Raw genomic sequence first — 21,769 nt, 5'->3', positions numbered from 1 at the left:
ACCACCTCTTGTGACGGCTCCTTAAAATTACATAACTCATATTTACTCGCCTTTTGCCAGTCCAAAGACGGGTGTATTGCAGTAAATCTGAAACTTGCAAGCGAAAATCAGACCGCGACGTGATGTTCATTGCATCAATGCGTGTGCAATTTGTAAGGGCGCGGTGACACAGACCTATTTCATTTAAAGGTTATAATCCCTTGTTCATCACGACGTCCTTTTTACTTTGATGTCTCAACAGCGTTACGGAGATCACGTGATGACGTGAGGGTTCTGCCTTTGTAGTGAGGGTTGTAAGTTGACGCCGAGGAGGGGGGAGGAGGTGCCTCGCCCCCCATGTGGAGTGACGTCAGCCGCTAATTATTATGAATTGAGGGGGTGTCCGTTTGGAGGACGTCACCTTATGATTATTAATGAGGGGGGCTGTTCGACGTGGAGTGACGTCACGAGCGTTGCACACAGACACTCTCGGCTCATTATAGTCGGTAATAATGGGGGGGGGGGAAGGTCCATGTGAAGGACGTCACCTGCTCATGCGCCATAAATTATTTTATTCAGCTTGACCTGCATTAGTGTAAAAATCCACCCACTCATGAATATTAATGAGGGGGAGTGGGCCTCATGTGGAGTGACGTCACGCGGGGGGGGGCTCATGTGGAGTGACGTCACGAGCATTAAGAACAGACATTCCTGGGTGATTATAGGAGGTATTAACAGCGTTAATGCCTGTTTAACTTAATTCTTTATTTACTGAGAAAAGCCTTACTCAACTAACTTTCTCAGACGATTTGACCTATTCTGTTTTTGACGTGTTGGAACAAGAACATTTAATCTTTGCCGTAAGGCGGAAAGCATCCTGGCTGGTTAGGCATGTAACAATGAAGCAGTTCATCATTTCAAATTAAATTCTTAAGAGCAAGACACATGCGTGGATTCATACAAGTGAGGATCGTCGACAGCATTTACAACTCAAGAAAATGTCACGTTCATATCATGAACAAAACTCTCCTTGGTAAAGGGAAATTCGCCAGCTGTGCAATTGCTTTGCTTGTCCCACTGTTGAATGAAAGGGATCCAGGGAGTATTTGGCCTACTGCTCTATGCTAGACCAGACATCTTGGAAGAGGTGGTGCGCTGGGTGGACACGGAGGTGCGGATGAGATTGTTCAGCCTCTTTATATACTGCATATAAATCTCATTTGAATTTGTATTGTTTTCAAATGAATTGAACTTGTGACCTCTGAACTCCAAGCCCGGTGTGGCTAACCCCATTACACCACGGCAGGATCCCACAAAAAAAATAATGTACGAAGGAAAAAAAACGCAGCTACAGTAAACGGAAGACGAATAAAATACTTCTTCTTTAATCAAATCGCCATCCCAAAATTTGACAATCCATCAAATCTCTGCGGAGGTGAATTGTGACAAGTGCCCCGGTTGACCCTTGCGGGTGGGTACTGAGTGAATACATTCACGTTGGGTAGAAATCGCGAGAGTAAACGTTAATCTCTGGGGAGTAATGGGCACAGCATTAGCTTTATATGAGATCGCTTATGAGCATGAGCGTGGCGTATCAGTGAACGAGTAAAATACATTTAGGACACAATGCATTCACAATTTGGATTTATCAGAATAAAAGAGAGTGGCTGCCGAAGAAGGGGAAACATGCCGGTGAGCACGTCCACCACCCAGAAATGAAGCCATGAAAAATTAGCTCAACTGCAGGATCATATTCTTGGTTCAGAGAACAGGGCTGTATATAAAGACGCTGTCTTTCAGACAGCTCTGTTCTTCACCTGAGGACGTCTGCTTGCATTGTGGCCGAAACGTCGTGAGATTTTTATCGTTATCATTTTATTATTTCCCTTCTACGTGACTTTACCGAAAAAACCAAGAATATGAATCCCTGCAGTCACGAAAGCTTTAAATCGCAATTTAACTGGAGGATTGTTGCAACACACAAGACTGTGAGAGACAGAGGGCACACTTGGGTGAAGCCCTTTACGCAGCAGCGGATTGATCATTGGTCACCGAAACAATGGGACAAATCTACACCAAGGAGCAGGAACATTAATTGCATGACTGGCACTGTACGCTGTTATCTGCGAGCACTGCTGATGCGGTGAAAGCACCGAAAGAAGAAAAGATACATCGGCTCTCAGGTCACGAAGCCTCCTTCCCTCCGAAGAGGCTCACCACCACCGATTTAAATGTACGCCAAAGATCAATACCTATCCCTTACCCGACGGCAGCTCCATTAACGTGAACGCAAATTTGGCAGCGCAGTTAGCCGAGCCTGCGTTCCAATTCCCCTTGCCCGGCTTCGCACCGACGCGGGGACGTTCAAGGGGCAAGCCTTCGGGCTTTCAAATCCCGGCAATGATGGCCAGCGAGAGCCTCGTCGCGAGAGCCGTGGAGGCGTCACAACTGCCGTGCGTCAACCAACCAGCCAATTGCAGGTCGTAGAAAAGCCGTGCCATGCAACACAACATTAACCCCTTGCAGCACGAAGGGGTCATGCCCCGAGAAGTCTTGAACCGCATAGCAATACAACTGGCGATAAAAATACATTTCTGCGGAGGGAGCTGGTAGGAACGTTGGGTTGCTCGGTCAATGGCCAGGGTCAACGGTGGCGTGGTGTATTCCGCAAATATGCCCGACTGTGAGGGCGGGCACAAGCCGGCGTGAGTAGGTTAAACGTTGAGTTTTATAAGGGCACCACGGGGTGACCAGCCCCTCCCCACCCAGCCCCACCCCTCCCATCCCCCACCCAGCCCCACGCAGCCCCTCCCCACCTAGCCCCTCCCCACCCTCCCCTCCCCACCCAGCCCCTCCCCACCCAGCCCCTCCTCACCCAGCCCCTCCCCTCTCCACCCCTCCCATTTTTGGATGCACGACGGACGGACACAATAATCCCCTGTGGGCTGGTGTAACCAGGAGGTTCCTACCAGTATAAAGTGTGCATACTGCAGGGCTGTCTGGTGGACAGCAGGGGGCAGTACAGCAAAATCGACGATTCTACTGTGCCCCCACGCCCCACCCCACATGGCCATTCTCCCTGCCTCCAATAGCCTGCGCTGACCAGCGTGAAGTATGGGAAAATATCGCACAAGCCACATGGCATCAACATGCTGATGTACGCTCTGTAAGTTGAAAAAAACAATACACTACTATGGTCACCCATACAAACACAACCCAGGCTCCAAGCAGCTTAGCTTTACCGAGATCGGGTACATCGTGGACGAGTCTGTCAAAAGGCCAGTTTGTACAAACACAGAGAAGTGAATGTTCTAAGTCACAGTAGCATGGTTGGCTAGAGTAATGATGTTCGAGAAGGCTGTGTCCTCCGGCAAACAGCAATGGTAAAAATGTGCCTCCCTCTGGACGCTCAGATCTCTATCAGCCACCGCGTCACAAACGCGTCGCCAAGTCACTCGACAGGTGACGGAAGGTGAAATGCCACGAGGCATTTTTATTGGCAACAAGGCCTGCCCACCTGCTGTTGATTTCCCGTCAATATTTAGACGTGGCAGGTGGTGTTGGGCCTGGATGAAGCGCTTGTAGAGTGCTGACCAGAGGTCGCAAACGGGTTTTGATTCCTTACCCGTACCTGGCAGCACCAGGGTCGCAAATGGGTACCCGTTCCCTACCCGTACCCTACCCGAAATGAGTGACAAACGGCTACTCCCCAGTGACTCATGGCCTACCCGCACCCGTAACCGGCCGCACCAAGGTCGGAAACGGCTACCCGTACCCGTACCTGGCCGGGTACGGGTAGCCGGGTATCGGGTAGGGTACGGGTATCGGGTACCCGGTTGCGACCTCTGGTGCTGACACGGGTTGAAGATCATTCACAGCACGTGCTATGGCTGCAGGACCACGTGGTGCACAGCAGAGGGCAGTGCGGGAAAATGCATTGTTGTACTGTGTACCTATGTACTCTACTTATATACTCCCAGGGTTGAACCTGGATATAGTTGCTGGAATACTGCCGAGATTGGCGATCACGATTCGTAAACAAGGATTTCAGGCTCGACGTGGTTACGAGAGGGCAATGTTGTACAGTACTTCTATGCATCCATAGCTATTCTCTCCCCCTTCACCAACCCACACTGACCAGTGCTGTCAGACATTGCCCAATGATGTCGCACATGGCGTGGGGAGGCCCTTGCCCTGCGGCAATTGACAAAAGGGTTGTACACCGCGCGTGTACATGTTAACAGACCTCTCTGCATGTGCACGTATCGCTCACAGGCCACAACTGCTAAGATTATATGCTCTCTTCTTGGTTCTTTCGGTAAAGTCACGCAGAAGGAAAATAATAAAATAATAAAAATAAAACATAAAATAATTCTCACGACGTTTCGGCCACAACGCAAGCACGGCTGCTTGCGTTGTGGCCGAAACGTCGTGAGAATTATTTTATTATGTTTTATTTTTATTATTTTATTATTTTCCTTCTACGTGACTTTACCGAAAGAACCAAGAAGATGAATCCCTGCAGTCACGAAAGCTTTAAATCGAAATTATATGCCCTCTCGCACAGCAGCTCCCAACTGAAAACTGCCCCTATGCAGCACCGAACGCTGTTGCTTATCAGGCTGGCTCACGCTTTGTGGTTTTGACGGAAATTCAGATATTAAATCCGGTGCTTGCGCCCACTAATGGGTTATAATTTTCCCCTCTACCGACAAGATGCAATGGAAATTCAATTGTGGGCCTGCGTATCTGACCGTGGGTTTAACGAGTACTTTCCACCAAGAAAAGCACAGTCAAAGCGTCTTTACGTTTTCCTCCAAATCTTACTCCGATTACATACATACCGTGCATATCAAAGCATCACCTTCTAGCAAGGAGGACGGCACTTAAGACATGGGGGATAATGCATGAGAGCTGAAGCACAACATTTGCCTTCGTTATCTACATCACAGAAAGCGAGGTTTGTGATAACATGCACGGCAGGCAGCCAATAAACTACGTTCATACCCCAACAGGGAGAGTCACTTTTAACCAACATTTCAGCAAGACCCTCTTCATTTGGACTTTATTAAGCATTAAAAAAGTATACAAGTTAAATAATTAAGGGCTTGGATGATCTTTCTCAACACATGTCACCAGTAGTCAGACTAATACTGACTCAGGTTTTGTTCGGGGGGGCGGGGGGTCTTTTTTACCCAAATGTATTCCAATTGCGCTATCAGCAATCATGTTGTGAGTAAAGTATTCATTCTGAAATCTCACAAAGCAGCAGTATGTCCCGTGCGTCAGAGAAAGGACCGTGAGAGATATTTTTTTCACAGGACTTCTGAGAAATCCTTCAAGGTGGCCCTGTTCATACATTTCACACAGCATGGAGCATTTTCCCACACAGCTCAACGAATATTGGGAGTCAAATCAATTGCTTTGATTTTTGTTAATTTCTCAGAGCTGGAATTCATTCGAGAGCAAAACAAATTACATCGTGCTTTTGTATTGTACAATCACTGGTGAACAGGCTAAACTTGCTGCACTTCAGAACCTGCTTTAATACTGGTAGAAGCCTCCTGGTTACACCAGCCCACAGGGGATTATTGTGTCCGTCGTGCAGGGAGGGGCTGGGTGGGGAGGGAGCGGCTGGGTGGGGAGGGGAGGGTGGGGAGGGGTTGGGTGGGAAGGGTGGGGCTGGGTGGGGGGTGGGAAGGGTGGGGCTGGGTGGGGAGGGGCTGGTCACCCCGTGGTGCCCTTATAAAACTCAACGTTTAACCTACTCACGCCGGCATGTGCCCGCCCTCACAGTCGGGCATATTTGTGGAATACACCACGCCGCCGTTGACCCTGGCCATTGACCGAGCAACCCAACGTTCCTACCAGCTCCCTCCGCAGGAATGTGTTTAGGGGTGGCTGCCTCAATTAAGATCCCCAGATCTTAGCTGTGTTGGCTCAGTAGCTCTGACAACGTTTCAAGCCAGCTTGCTTTGGAAGAAGTCATTACCACACAACTAGCCTGCACCAGTGGAAAATATTCTGAAATCTATAATGCACACAAACTTCACGTGATGGAAATATCCACAAATAAATGGTTGGCAGGTCTCCCATGGAAATAAAATAATATTTTTCAATGAGCTCTTATAAATTATCTTGCGCTTCCAAAGCACATTTGCCAAAAGGAATTATCGTATTTACTACAGAATTTGGGACTGGAGCATTGGTGCAGTAGTTTTTACACTGAACCATAAACCCGGCAAACCTAACCTGTGAACCCGGTGACCTGTGTTCGATAATAATCGACCACAGCTAACAATCACATGAATGGCACAGCATGGAGAGGCCATCATCCAGCAGCACATTTACTTCGGGCTGTAAATCTATTTTATTATTACGGTATTTGCTGCATGAAGGTACCATTCTGTATATTTATCACAAACAAGGCCAAGATAGCTCAATTGATGGAGCAGATATCCTCCTAATTGGAACAACATGGAGTTCAAATCCTGCCAAGGCTGTACTCATCATCCACATCCATCTATGGTGAGCCAAATAAGCTAAAGCCACATCATGGGTATAACTGATGATAGACGGACAATACTAATGACCGAGTGGATACCCAAAAGAGGCAAAAGAAGCAGAGGACAGCAGAAAGAGGATGAGATTAAATTAAATAATTCATGGGCCACTACTGAACAAGAACGCATAACAAAATGAAAGAAAATAGCGGGAGGTCTTTGCCCATGATTGTGAAGTTATAGGCTGACAACAATAAACTTTGTAGAAAGCCAACAATGATTGTCCGACAGATGGACGAGTTTCCACCACAAGTCATGTGGACCATCCAACACTGACTTAGAAGTTTGGTCACGCTTGAGTGGGGGCCTTAGGGGTCGTCCATAAATGACGTCACGCGATTTAGGACGATTTCTGACCCCCCCACCAACTCATCACACGGCGTTACAAAAAGTCAGACCCCCCCCCCTCAAATATGACGTCACAAAGCTCCAAAAAAAATAAAACATGCTTCAAATGGCTTTAAACTATTGCCATTGTAGTGCGTATTTAATGTTGTCGCTGCACTCTGATGTTGTAGAAAACATTAAAAAGTCTATTTAATTAAGGAGAACGTGTTGTCTATATTTATTTAAAGTTGCGCATTTTGATGTGACGTCACATTTCTCAAACCCCCACCACCTCGTCACACATCGTCACAAATGTCTGACCCCCCCCTCCCTAGGTGCGTGACGTCATTTATGGACGGCCCCTTAGACTCCATGAAATGCGGAGCTTTGTCCGTGCCCTCACTATATTGACAGCTGCTGCGTCACTCACCCAGCGCAGTCGATATTATTTCGTTTCGCATGAAAGAGTCAAATGTCCTGGTAGAGCGCCAGATAATACCGATATAAACACATTCCTGCTGCGGAGGGAGCTGGTATGAACGTTGGGTTGCTCGGCCAATGGCCAGGGTCAACGGCAGCGTGGTGTATTCCGCAAATATGCCCGACTGTGAGGGCGGGCACAAGCCGGCGTGAGTAGGTTAAACGTTGAGTTTTATAAGGGCATTACGGGGTGACCAGCCCCTCCCCACCCAGCCCCTCCCCACCCTCCCCACCCAGCCCCCACACAGCCCCCACCCTCCCCACCCAGCCCCCACCCACCCTTCCCACCCAGCCCCTCCCCACTCTCCCCTCCCCACCCAGCCCCCACACAGCCCCACCCTCCCCACCCAGCCCCTCCCTGCACGACGGACGGACGGACACAATAATCCCCTGTGGGCTGGTGTAACCAGACGTTCCTACTAGTATGATACCGATGGCCTGGAAGTGGGTGCCTCCTTCCTCGACGCGTAACTGAACAACACAACAACAGCTGTCGCTGCTATTCGCCATGAAGTGATGGCGACATCATCACAGCGATTCGTAGCAGGCAACGTGCAACTTTGAGGTCGCTGTGATGAGTTGCTGGCATCACTGGCAGGAGACCAGAGGGTTAAACACGCAGCAGCCTTCACCCCCAAACAACACAAAATCACAACATCCGTAATGGCTCTGAGAAATTAAACTTAAGCTCAGGTGAGTTTAAACAACCAAAACGGTTGGTCCTAGCCTCCCAATCGGTCCCCTTTAAAATCACAGCAAAGCCGAGTCGAGTATAATGTTTCACAAGCTAAGAAATTAAGGATTGATTTTTGAATAGTTTAGTAGTTTAGTAGGGAGGCTTTCACATCCAGCAGTGGCTTGACAAATGACTGCACATTACATCTCGTTATTACAAGTTTTAGACTTAGATCCACAAGAGGTTTTTTTTTGGCTTAGATCACGTAAATATAAATGTGTCGTTAAACCCACCACCACCCGACACAGCCAATTAGTAAGGTTTGGCACGTTAACAAAACGTGCCAATTCGTGACTAGTTCAGCACGCAGGTGTGTTGGAGAGCAATAATTGGTGGTGGCAGGTTTAATGACACGTTTATGTTTACACGATATAACCCAAAAAACCTATATTATGGATATCGGTCGTGAAAGCCGACGTGTTTAGACTTAGAATTGGCATTTAAATTTGTATGTATGATTCAGTAGGCTTTGGCTAGAGCCTTAAATATTCTGTTTTCCCACGAGCATTAAGAATCATAGAACATCTCAACCATAACTCCCTTAAACAGTCCTCAAGACATGGCAAGTCTTCCCTGGGTAAGGATTTCTAAATAACTGATTCAAGCTAGTTTTTTTACCCTTCTATCTGGCAACAAAACTGACACCTTTTTTACAAGGAGTCATGGCTGCAGGTATTGTGGTCTATGCAAACATGACTCCTTGTAAAAAAGGTGTCACTTTTGTTGCCAGATAGAAGGGTAAAAAAACAATTATCATATTTTTACTGGCAAATGAGGTTCCAATGGTGATTCAAGTTAATTTCACTGTAGGCTTTTTAAAAATATAAACCAAAAAAATGCTTCTTATTCACACCACTTGCTGTATTGAGATTTGCTCAAAGGGAGCCTTAAATATCAGCTGACCCCAGCCAGTGACAGCATGTATAATTTAAATGATTACTGATGGTAATAAGCTTTCAGCAACATTAGTAACGTCACTGTAAGCTAATAACAGAGCACACGATAGCATGTGTCAGATTCAGCACGTGTGCCTGATTGAATATTTGCCTGTAAAATATGCAAAGACTGTACAGCGTCTATTAGGTTATCAACAAGAAGCCCTGATCAATCTACTGCTGGATGAAGGCTTTCCCCTGCAGTGTCGGTCGTCGTGGGGGTTATAGCGTTGTTTAAAATACAGAACACGCCGATACAACACACACACACAGAACACCCCGATACAACACAACACACTGATACAACACACACACACAGATACAACACACAACACACACACAACACACAGATACACACACACACACACACAGATACAACACCACACACACACACAGATACAACACACACACACACACAGATACAACACACACACACAACACACAGATACAACACACACAGACACAACACACAGATACAACACACACACAACACACAGATACAACACACACACACACAGATACAACACACAACACACACACAACACACAGATACAACACACACACACAACACACAGATACAACACACACACACAACACACAGATACAACACACACACACACAACACACAGATACAACACACACACACAACACACAGATACAACACACACACACACAACACACAGATACAACACACACACACAACACACAGATACAACACACACACACACAACACACAGATACAACACACACACACACAACACACAGATACAACACACACAGACACAACACACAGATACAACACACACAGACACAACACACAGATACAACACACACAGACACAACACACAGATACAACACACACAGACACAACACACAGATACAACACACACACACACAACACACAGATACAACACACACACACAACACACAGATACAACACACACACACAACACACAGATACAACACACACACATACAACACACAGATACAACACACACACACAACACACAGATACAACACACACACACAACACACAGATACAACACACACACACACAACACACAGATACAACACACACACACACAACACACAGATACAACACACACACACAACACACAGATACAACACACACACACAACACACAGATACAACACACACACACACAACACAGATACAACACACACACACACACAACACACCGATACAACACACACACACACAACACACAGATACAACACACACACACAACACACCGATACAACACACACACACAACACACAGATACAACACACACACACAACACACAGATACAACACACACACAACACACCGATACAACACACAGCTACACACAGAACACAACGATACAACACCCACACACAACATACCGATACAACACACAGCTACACACAGAACACAGCGATACAACACCCACACACAGCTACAACACACACACCGATACAACACACACACACACACAACACACACACACAACACACACAAACAACACACACACAGATTAACTGCTGCCATGTGTACGGCTGCTGTCCAACGCACTGTACCTCATGCGAGGGAGTTTACACAACACGAAGCGTGACAAACTCCACGTATAAGACGACACACAAACACACACTCACAAACACACACACAAACACACACACACACAAACACACACATACATCTTCACACAGTGCCGTGTGTGCACAGTGTACAATAATCACACGCTCACAAGCGTTGTGCATAACGCAGAGTGAACGCGTTCAAGGCAAGTGTACGAGAGGCCTAGACCAGGGCAAGGCCCTCCATCTATTCTACATCATTAGTACATTATTATTACTTATCGTCAATAACAAAGAGCTTAAACGCGAAGTACGGCAAGTGTGTAAATTGCACTCCCGTTTACAGATTTACGAAGCGGCTGTACCACGTACGATACGAGCCGACACGCCCCACCACCGTGCTAGCATCACACACACAACATGATGATGATGCGTAATGTTGTTACAATAAATGTACCGTCACACAATGCCATACGTACCACCTTGTGCCGCCCTATTACCGACGACACCGTTACAATGGGGGGGTTTTAAATAAAAAAAAACCACAGACGTGCCGGTTATATTCTTCTCACTTCAATCTCGTCGTGCCCGCATTAAAACGAGATGCATTTATAAAGAAAGAACCACACACACACACACACGGGTCGGGTCGGTATACCGTGAGCTCGCTTGCCCTGCTGCTGATGCTTCTCTGCGACAGCGCCCGTGTGCTTCTGTGCTGCAGGAGGCTGCTTCGTCTTCGTCGCGGGCTTCTTCGTGGATTGCTGCTGCTGCTTCGTCTCTTGTTCTTGAGCAGTCGTCACCCGGTCTCTTCTGCCTCCAACACAAACGCGCTGGGTCCCCTCCCCCCCCCCCCCCCCCCCCCGTTTTTTTTAATGACACTAAATTGTTGTTACAAAATGACACTAAATTGTCGTTACAAAATTACACTAAATTGTCGTTACAAAATGACACTAAATTGTCGTTACAAAATGACACTACATTGTCGTTACAAAATGTCACTAAATTGTCGTTACAAAATGACACTAAACTGTCGTTACAAAATGACACTAAATTGTCGTTACAAAATGACACTAAATTGTCGTTACAAAATGACACTAAATTGTCGTTACAAAATGACACTAAATTGTCGTTACAAATTGACACTAAATTGTCGTTACAAAATGACACTAAATTGTCGTTACAAAATGACACTAAATTGTCGTTACAAAATGTCACTAAATTGTCGTTACAAAATGACACTAAATTGTCGTTACAAAATGTCACTAAATTGTCGTTACAAAATGACACTAAATTGTCGTTACAAAATGACACTAAATTGTCGTTACAAAATGTCACTAAATTGTCGTTACAAAATGTCACTAAATTGTCGTTACAAAATGACACTAAATTGTCGTTACAAAATGACACTAAATTGTCGTTACAAAATGACACTAAATTGTCGTTACAAAATGACACTAAATTGTCGTTACAAAATGACACTAAATTGTCGTTACAAATTGACACTAAATTGTCGTTACAAATTGACACTAAATTGTCGTTACAAAATGACACTAAATTGTCGTTACAAAATGACACTAAATTGTCGTTACAAAATGACACTAAACTGTCGTTACAAAATGACACTAAATTGTCGTTACAAAATGGCACTAAATTGTCGTTACAAAATGACACTAAATTGTCGTTACAAAATGACACTAAATTGTCGTTACAAAATGACACTAAATTGTCGTTACAAAATTACACTAAATTGTCGTTACAAAATGACACTAAATTGTCGTTACAAAATGACACTAAATTGTCGTTACAAATTGACACTAAATTGTCGTTACAAAATGACACTAAACTGTCGTTATAAAATGACACTAAATTGTCGTTACAAAATGACACTGAACTGTCGTTACAAAATGTCACTAAATTGTCGTTACAAAATGACACTAAACTGTCGTTACAAAATGACACTAAATTGTCGTTACAAAATGACACTAAATTGTCGTTACAAAATGACACTGAATTGTCGTTACAAAATGACACTAAATTGTCGTTACAAAATGACACTAAATTGTCGTTACAAAATGACACTAAAGTGTCGTTACAAAATGGCACTAAACTGTCGTTACAAAATGACACTAAATTGTTACAAAATGACACTAAATTGTCGTTACAAAATGACACTAAATTGTCGTTACAAATTGACACTAAATTGTCGTTACAAATTGACACTAAATTGTCGTTACAAAATGACACTAAATTGTCGTTACAAAATGACACTAAATTGTCGTTACAAAATGACACTAAACTGTCGTTACAAAATGACACTAAATTGTCGTTACAAAATGGCACTAAATTGTCGTTACAAAATGACACTAAATTGTCGTTACAAAATGACACTAAATTGTCGTTACAAAATGACACTAAATTGTCGTTACAAAATGACACTAAATTGTCGTTACAAAATGACACTAAATTGTCGTTACAAAATGACACTGAACTGTCGTTACAAAATGTCACTAAATTGTCGTTACAAAATGACACTAAACTGTCGTTACAAAATGACACTAAATTGTCGTTACAAAATGACACTAAATTGTCGTTACAAAATGACACTGAATTGTCGTTACAAAATGACACTAAATTGTCGTTACAAAATGACACTAAATTGTCGTTACAAAATGACACTAAAGTGTCGTTACAAAATGGCACTAAACTGTCGTTACAAAATGACACTAAATTGTTACAAAATGACACTAAATTGTCGTTACAAAATGACACTAAATTGTCGTTACAAAATGTCACTAAACTGTCGTTACAAAATGACACTAAGTTGTCGTTACAAAATGACACTAAACTGTCGTTACAAAATGACACTAAATTGTTACAAAATGACACTAAACTGTCGTTACAAAATGACACTAAATTGTTACAAAATGACACTAAATTGTCGTTACAAAATGACACTAAATTGTCGTTACAAAATGTCACTAAACTGTCGTTACAAAATGACACTAAGTTGTCGTTACAAAATGACACTAAACTGTCGTTACAAAATGACACTAAATTGTTACAAAATGACACTAAAGTGTCGTTACAAAATGGCACTAAACTGTCGTTACAAAATGACACTAAATTGTTACAAAATGACACTAAATTGTCGTTACAAAATGACACTAAATTGTCGTTACAAAATGTCACTAAACTGTCGTTACAAAATGACACTAAGTTGTCGTTACAAAATGACACTAAGTTGTCGTTACAAAATGACACTAAATTGTCATTACAAATGCTCAACGGATGGTTCCGTGTGCCCAGATTGGTGCGGCGTTGAGCGTGAGACGTTTAGCAAACAGCCGAAAGTCTTTAAACCCCCCCAACCACCCCCTTCCATCACTTGCATTGTTCACTCTCTTGCCGTCTTCTTACCTGATGATCAATCACCCCACCCCCCACAGCAAGGCCAAGGTCTCTCTGTGTGTGTGTGGCTTTGTCTTGAATTTTTCAATGTGTGTGTCTGTGCATATCCTGTTCCGGCATCGGCGCATCCACACAACATCATGGATGCATGCCGGGTCCAAGTAAGAACATCTGCTGGACTACATAATGACGGAACAGCGGATGCGAGCCCATGTCCTTGACACCAGGACCTACCGTAGAGCTGATCTGCCCTCTGACCATCGACTTGTCATCTGTAAGATGCACCTGCCATTCTTCCACTCCGGTGGTGGGTGTACACCCAGGACCCAATTCCAACCTAAGGTGGCCTGGTCTCAGCTAGCTGATGAAAGTTGCAAGTGTAATTTAATCATCGCTTGCGGCTGGGGTTGGCATCGTCCCCCACTCCTCCTGATGTAGGACTGTGACTCATGCAGCTGCAATGGCTGCTTTGGGTACGCGGTCCAGACCTCCCCAGAGACCCTGGCTGACAGAGGTGTTCAGGATGGTTGAGAAAAAGCGACAGGCCCACTATAATTGTCTACAGCATCCCACGTCAGAGAATGAGGAAGCTTACCGCAGCCTTCGCTCGGAGGTTCGGAGAGCCGTGAGGCTCTGCAAGGATGGGTGGTGTTCGCGGGTTGCTGAGGAGATGGAGTCTGCCTCAATGGCCCACGATCACAAATCCCTATTTAACTCCACCAAAAAAGTAACCTGCAGCGCCACACCTCTAACCATCATTAGGGGAAAAACGGTGATCCAATCTGGAAGGATGCCCTTGTGGTCCCCCTCTTTATGAAGGGGGACCGCACAGACTGTAACAACTACAGGGGCATCTCACTCCTCAGTGTGCCGGGAAAGGTCCTGGCAAGGATTGTTCAACATCGCCTTGCCATGCACGCTGAGGAGAGGCTTGCGGAGCCCCAATGTGGTTTCAGGAAAGGGCGGTCCTGCACAGATGCCATATTCTCTGTCCGTTTGCTGCAGCAGAGGTGTAGGGAATTCCAACAAGACCTACATCTCTGCTTTATTGACCTGGTCAAGGCCTATGATACCATCAGTAGGCCTGGGCTCTGGGTTGTTCTTCGTGCTTTCGTAGTCCCTGACCCTCTGCTCACGATAATTAAGGACCTTCATGGTGGTGAGCGGGCCCGGGTAAAACTACGTGGAGTCGGAGTCATTCCCTGTTCACCTTGGGGTGCGACAGGGATGTCCTCTGGCTCCCACATTATTTAACATCTTTTTCGACCACGTAGTCCGTGAAGCCTTTGATGGCTGTACCAGAGGAATTTCCATCTGGTACAGATACAATGGGAGGCTGATCGATGCCCGGGTGCGGTCAAGGGATGGCTTCCCTATTGGTCAACCATGTTATGTATGCCGATGATCTGGTAATTGCTGTTCACTCAGAGGAGGATTTGGAGGCACTGCTGCTGAACCTGGAACGTGCCACTAAGAGGTGGGGCCTTACCATCAGCCCCACCAAAACTAAGCACCTGCCTGAGTATTTTGTACTATCGGGCACTCCACCCCCACAACTCCCAATCGGTGATGGGGCAGTTGTGGAGAGAGTGGAGAGTTTCCCATACCTGGGCAGTGTGCTCATGACTGGCTCCGGTTTGACAGCAGAGGTCTCACTCAGAATCAGTCGAGCGGCATTATCTTTTCATCGGTTGCGTAACACTGTGTGGAAGCTACCTGGTCTGTCGCTCCGCACGAAGCTTCAAGTCTTCTCAACCACGGTCATTTCATCCCTTCTATACGCTTGCGAAACGTGGACCCCCCTAATGGAGCATCTTCGCAGATTGGAAACATTTAGGCTGGCCTGCCTACGATCCATCCTGGGTTTAACCAGGCTGGATTGTGTGATGAGCTCACAAATCCGGGAAAGATCTGGAAAAAGTCCCATCGGTGAGCTCCTCCGGCAGGCAAGGAGGAGCTCACCGATGCCCAGCTACCGCATGCCCAAACAGCTTTTGTTCGGCCGGATCGAGGGGGCTAAACGGGCGCGGCACGGGCTAGAGAAGATATGGAGTGATGCGGTACAGGAGGACGTGTAGCTGAGTAGACTTGCCGATGACTGGTACCAGCGGTGTCAAGATCGGCCTCATTGGAGCAGGCTCGTGAAGGACGCTGCTGCTGGGCAGTTGGAGCGACGCTCACAACAACGAGCGGAGCGCCGGGTGGCTAAAGCACAGCAAGTTGGCACAGTAGGGAACACAGATGGTGCATCAGCCAGTCATCTCAGTCAGTCGACCCGTGGCACCTGGGTCTTCCCCGTGACCTCCTGCCAGCGGGCGTTCGACACTTCACGTGGCCTCAAGGTGCACATGGCCTGGCACAAGCGTCGTGGTGACGTCACCGCCACTTAGTGGCGAATCGCGGTTGTTGTTGTGTGTGTGTCTGTGATTTGCTGTCTTTGTGTCTATGGGGAGTGGTCTTTGCGTCTATGTATTGTGTGTGTCAGTGCGTGTATATGAATGTGTCCATGTGTACACAGTATTAGTGTGTGTATAAACGCATAGGCTTTTCACAGCCAATATCAATCAGTTTTCATCTTCTTGGTTCTTTCGGTAAAGTCACGTAGAATGGAAATAATAAAATAAAACATAATAAAATAATTCTCACGACGTTTCGGCCACAACGCAAGCAGCCGTCCTCAGGTGAAGACCAGGTCTGTCGAGGAGACAGCGTCTGAATGAAACAGCACCATGCTTGGAGCGTATATTTATGCTGGGTTGGAAGGGGGGGAAGGGCGCCTTGACAAAATAATTTGCATATCAAGATGAATTTAGCATATTTATCGGAAATGCAGGTATGTGATTAGTACTACTTATGCCCGTGCATTATGCAGGACTAGCAGCATCAAAGGGAGGGGATAGGGGTAGCACTAATAAAGGGAAGGAATGTTAATCAGTCCCTCCAGAAAAACGCGGAGTTTTTTGGTGATTGTTGCAGGCAAAAATTGTTGATTATGCGGCACGTTTTCTTAAAAAATGCGATGGAATATGCGGGATATTTATGCAATTTTATGCGATTAAATTGCGGGAACTTGCAAAAATTGCGGGAACTTGCAAAAACTGCGGTTTGATGAAAAAGAGAAAAAAAAGTGATTCCCCCAACACTCTATTCACTCGACTACTACTTTAATGTAAATAGTCATTTCTTATTACTTCCTATGATAAGCAAGCATACTACATCACAGAAAGTGCTGGGAATATTTAAGTTCTCATCTTGTTTTATTTCAGACCTTAACAAACAGATGGCTCAAACTTACAAAACATTGAGTCGAACAAGTTCTGTAGCTTTACAAAATGAATATGCTACAACTTCTGTAAAAATGAATAAATAAAATATTAAAAAATAAAATGTGTGCTTCCTGTTTTACAGAGGTAGCTATACAAAACAGACATCTTCTGTTAAAATAAGTGTTTTCAGTGCACAGTAACGTAAGCAATACAGTAACAGTACAGTCTTACAGTAATGTAAATTTACATACTACTAACAAAAAAGTGCAATCTTACAACTGTAAAGTTGCATAAACTCCTGAATAAAACTAACTACGTAGCCTCTAACACTTCATAACGTTCCCATGGCAACAGGGGAAATGGCTGCGCTTGTGTGAAGTAAACGCAACATTTTTCAACTTTCTGCTAAGATATATGTGACTTTTTGCAACGAAAATGCGGGGATTATGAAATCATGCAAGCCCGCATATTTTGCGCGCGGAAATCTGCAATTTATGCGGCGAAAGTGCGGCGTATTTGAAAAAACGCGCCCCCGCATAAATATGCGGACTTTGGCTGATTTTGCGTGGAATCTTGCGATCGCATAATCGCGTTTTTCTGGAGGGACTGGTTAATAGTATGTAGCTGCAGCAACCAAAACCACCACGTAAACAACTAAAGTATAAACTACATAGTATACTCTACAATAATCTGAATTTAGCATATTTATGGTAAATGCAGGTATGTGATTAGTACTACTTAATTGAGGTTCAGGTTAGGCCACCTAATTGTCTTGGGGGTCCATTTTTTGTCGAAAGACATCGCCCAAACAAATTGAATTGCCACAAGCGCAGCAGTTTTACAAGCCACAATTATCATTTTCTTGGTTCTTTCGGTAAAGTCACGTAGAAGGGAAGTAATAAAATAATAAAAATAAAACATAATAAAATAAAATAATTCTCACGACGTTTCGGCTACAACGCAAGCAGCCGTCTTCAGGTGAAGAATGAGACACTACCAAACTAGGAGCTTATATATAAGCTGCGTTGGAGGTGGAAGAAGAGCGCCTTAACAAAGAGAATTTGCATATGAAGATGAATTTAGCATATTCATGGCAATGCGTAGGAGGTGGGCGGGGGGGTTTCAAAGTCATTATGCCCATGCATTATGCAGGATCAGCAGCACCAAGGGGGGTGCAGGGATTAGCAGTAACAAAGGAAAGGAATGTTAATGATATGTAGCTGCAGTTACTCAACAACCACGTAGAAAACTAAAGTATAAACTACATAAAAAACTAAAGTATAAACTGCATAGCACCATCAGTATACTTACTATACTCTACAATAAGCTGAGTTACTAACAGCAAGTAATACATTACAATTCTACGTCGTAAAAATTATATAATATGCTTCCATCTAAACTTTATTCTCTTACATCACACGAGCATACACCGTACTATATACTGCCATAGATAAACCCAACATTAAATTATATACTGTGTTGCTGTAAACCAACCTATACCTTATACATTTTAATATAACGAAAGCTTTAAATCGAAAAACAATTATCATTATTACAATCATCATTGTCATTGTCAGATCAGTCACCGGTAAGTTGAAGATCAATTCTCAAGATCCGGAAAGTCGGAATATCTGTCACCTGAACACGAACCAGCAGCCTCTTAAATAGGCACCTCATGAACATTGTCACCATTTAGCCAAATCGTGGCCTCACCCAAAATAAAGTACGAGTCGCTGGTGTGTGTCTGTGTGTGTGTCTCTGTGTGTGTCTGTGTGTGTCTCTGTGTGTTTCTGTGGGTCTCTGTGTGTGTCTCTGTGTGTGTCTCTTTGTGTGTCTGTCTCTATGTGTCTGTGTGTGTCTCTGTGTGTGTCTTGTGTCGCTGTGTGTCTTGTGTCTCTGTGTGTGTCTGTGTCTCTGTGTGTGTCTCTCTGTGTCTCTCTCGGTCTCTCTGTCTCTGCGTGTCTCTCTGTGTGTGTCTTTGTGTGTCTCTGTGTGCGTCTCTGTGTGTGTCACGGACAACACCGGTGACGATTATCTGAACCGGTCTTGGGCCTCCCCTAGCTCGACTCAGCCTCAAATGAGTACCTGGTGCGGTGTGTAAACATCGCCACTGGGGAGACAAAGGCGGCCGGGCGTGGTGCTGGCCACTCACTCCCTCGTGTGCCATGCCGGCCTTCAGGTGCTCGCTAACAGCACTTGCCCCTACAGTCTGTTCAGGCTACACGGGGGGTCTTTGTTATGCTGTGTGTAGTTTCCTGTTGTGTATGTGCGCCTGTGAACGTGCCCAAAGTTCACGTGTGTGGCGGTCTGTATCTAGCAGAGAGAGCCTCCGTGTTGTATTCATGCCTTGCTCTGTTGGCGTGTCTCCATCTCGTCATTACGATAACGCACAGAACACGTGAATACATACGTGCGGTAACTGCATCACCACAGCAGCATATAACATCAACGTACGGCCAAACGCATCAGTAACTGCACTAAACGTGCCCATCATGAAGCCTTTTACACAACACGTGCCCACTATACACAACTCTGTGCACTAAATGTACGTGACCAGCATTTGTCCACGCGCCCGCATTGATCAGCGTGTACAGCTGCGTGTGTGTGTATATACCACACCTGTATCTATGCATCCGTGTGCTGGCTCTGTTGAGATTTTTCTCGTCCTCTTCTTCCTCCCCCCTGTCGTGGCTTCCCTTCTTGCACAGATGTCGGGGCTGTTGAAGATCCGAAGGGAGATATCCACAGGGTTGAGATGCCGCTTCTCGCCCAGGGCTCGTTGGCTGCTGAATTGTGCATGCGTATTAACGCACGCACGCACGTGTGTGTGTGTGAGCGAATGTGTGCACAGCTATTCTGTTCGTGTGTGCCCTCGTGCGTCACCAGCCCCAAACACTGGGAGAGCGCATCAATTACAACACTCGGGGGACCAGCACAGTAATCCACGTGGGTGTCAGAACACAAGAGACTAAGACCGTCGCTGTGTGACATTGATGATGATGATATGGCGAGCCTTCTTGGGTCTTTAACACGATTTGGACGCACACGCGGCGAGCACATTGCAGTGATAGTCTTTGCGAGAGACGCCTTTAGCCTGTCGTTCACCCATTGCTATTTATTTTACCCTCCCGTTTCCACTGCCACCATGGTGGAGACGCCTGCTCATGAACGAATTATGCCTGGATAAATATTGGAAAAAAACGGGCAACTTATTTTCAATATCAGCTCACCACGGTGGCAAAATGTCATCTCCCTCGCCTGGCATGCAAAAGGTCGTGGATTCGATTCCGACCCCCGTACCGCCGTACACTGTTCATCTAGTGACCTGATTAGTGGATTTGGAGTTTGTATGTTCTCCCTGTGGTCGCATGGATTTTTCTCCGGTTTTTTCCCCTCCACGTTTAGAGTAATTGGCTGCGATACATTTCCACATAAGCCACTGCTCGATGACCTCTCCAAAACCCAACAAATTAATTTTTTATTTTCACCACATACGGCCCACTTACCATGTGGCCAGGTAACTTCTGAAAAAGAGCTGTGGGCTTTACCTGGGAAAATAATTTTTTTTTTCAATCGTTTCGTTTTTTAAGTGACCCTTTCTTTGTGGGTACTCTTAAAATAACCGAGTCGATTCAAAATTTCGATTTAAAGCTTTCGTGACTGCAGGGATTCATATTCTTGGTTCTTTCGGTAAAATTTCTTGCTGTGGTTTTCACACCTGATGATTGCTTGTGTTGCAATCGAAACGTCGTGAGAATTTAATTGTATTATTTTCATTATTTTATATTTCCCTTCTACGTGACTTTACCGAAAGAACCAAGAATGAGTCGATTCTCTCTGCAGGTTCTTGGCGAGGATATGAGTCTTGGGATGCAGTCCCTCATCCAAAATGTATCATCCGATACCCGAACCAGTGACTTCCATTGATAATATAATTGAAATCCAAGGTGTGTGAATGGACAAAGTCTGGTCTATGGATAAAGATTAGCGGGTACTGTGATGCTACAGACTTGGTTTTTAATTCCTCGGATCGGCGGCGGCGACAAAGTGATCAGCTTACGAAACGCACCGCACGCATGGCCAGAGAAAACACGGGGTTGGACACATTTGCATTTTTTGGAAAAAGGTTTATTTCAAAAAAAGGAATAGAAGTGCAACCCAAAGAAAGTAATTCGACAAAAAATGGCGGGAAAGTCAAATGCCATTTGTGCTTGGTGATGGAACGCAAAGGGAAGGGGCCTTGCCATCATTTAGCTTTGTGACGGCGGCGGTGGCACGCCTTCCTCCTCCAAAACAAGACGCATTATCACCCAAAACGTTGGCGTTTGTTACAACTTTTGCTTTTGTCTTGTTTCTTAAAGATGTCATCAACACATTAACTTATTTCAATTTTTTTTAAAGAACCCTGTTTGGGCCACTGCCCCAAATTTTCGAAAGCGGTGGTGTGTCAGCTTGCATCTGAACAGGGCAACCCATAAATCCATTTCCCGTTTTTCGTGAGGGAACTCATGAGG

General features: G+C 45.1%; 1 protein-coding gene across 2 annotated transcripts in view; it reads right to left on the bottom strand.

Moving 5' to 3' along the window:
- The window catches only part of LOC133350014 (inositol polyphosphate-4-phosphatase type I A-like), a 70,395-nt gene that overhangs the window by 40,448 nt on the left and 8,178 nt on the right, over positions 1–21,769 (bottom strand). The window contains exon 1 of one of the 2 annotated variants that reach the window (XM_061563963.1): positions 11,237–11,432. The exons of the other annotated variant lie outside the window; for it this stretch is intronic. The gene's annotated coding sequence lies outside the window, so the exon portion shown is untranslated. Of the gene's footprint in view, positions 1–11,236; positions 11,433–21,769 lie in introns of those variants that run through there. 2 annotated transcript variants of the gene reach the window in all.

This window comes from Lethenteron reissneri, chromosome 32 (assembly GCF_015708825.2).
Source record: "Lethenteron reissneri isolate LAM-NWPU_2019-01 chromosome 32, ASM1570882v1, whole genome shotgun sequence".
Classification (NCBI taxonomy): Eukaryota; Metazoa; Chordata; class Hyperoartia; order Petromyzontiformes; family Petromyzontidae; genus Lethenteron; species Lethenteron reissneri.
This window is presented reverse-complemented; position numbering and strand designations above follow the sequence as displayed.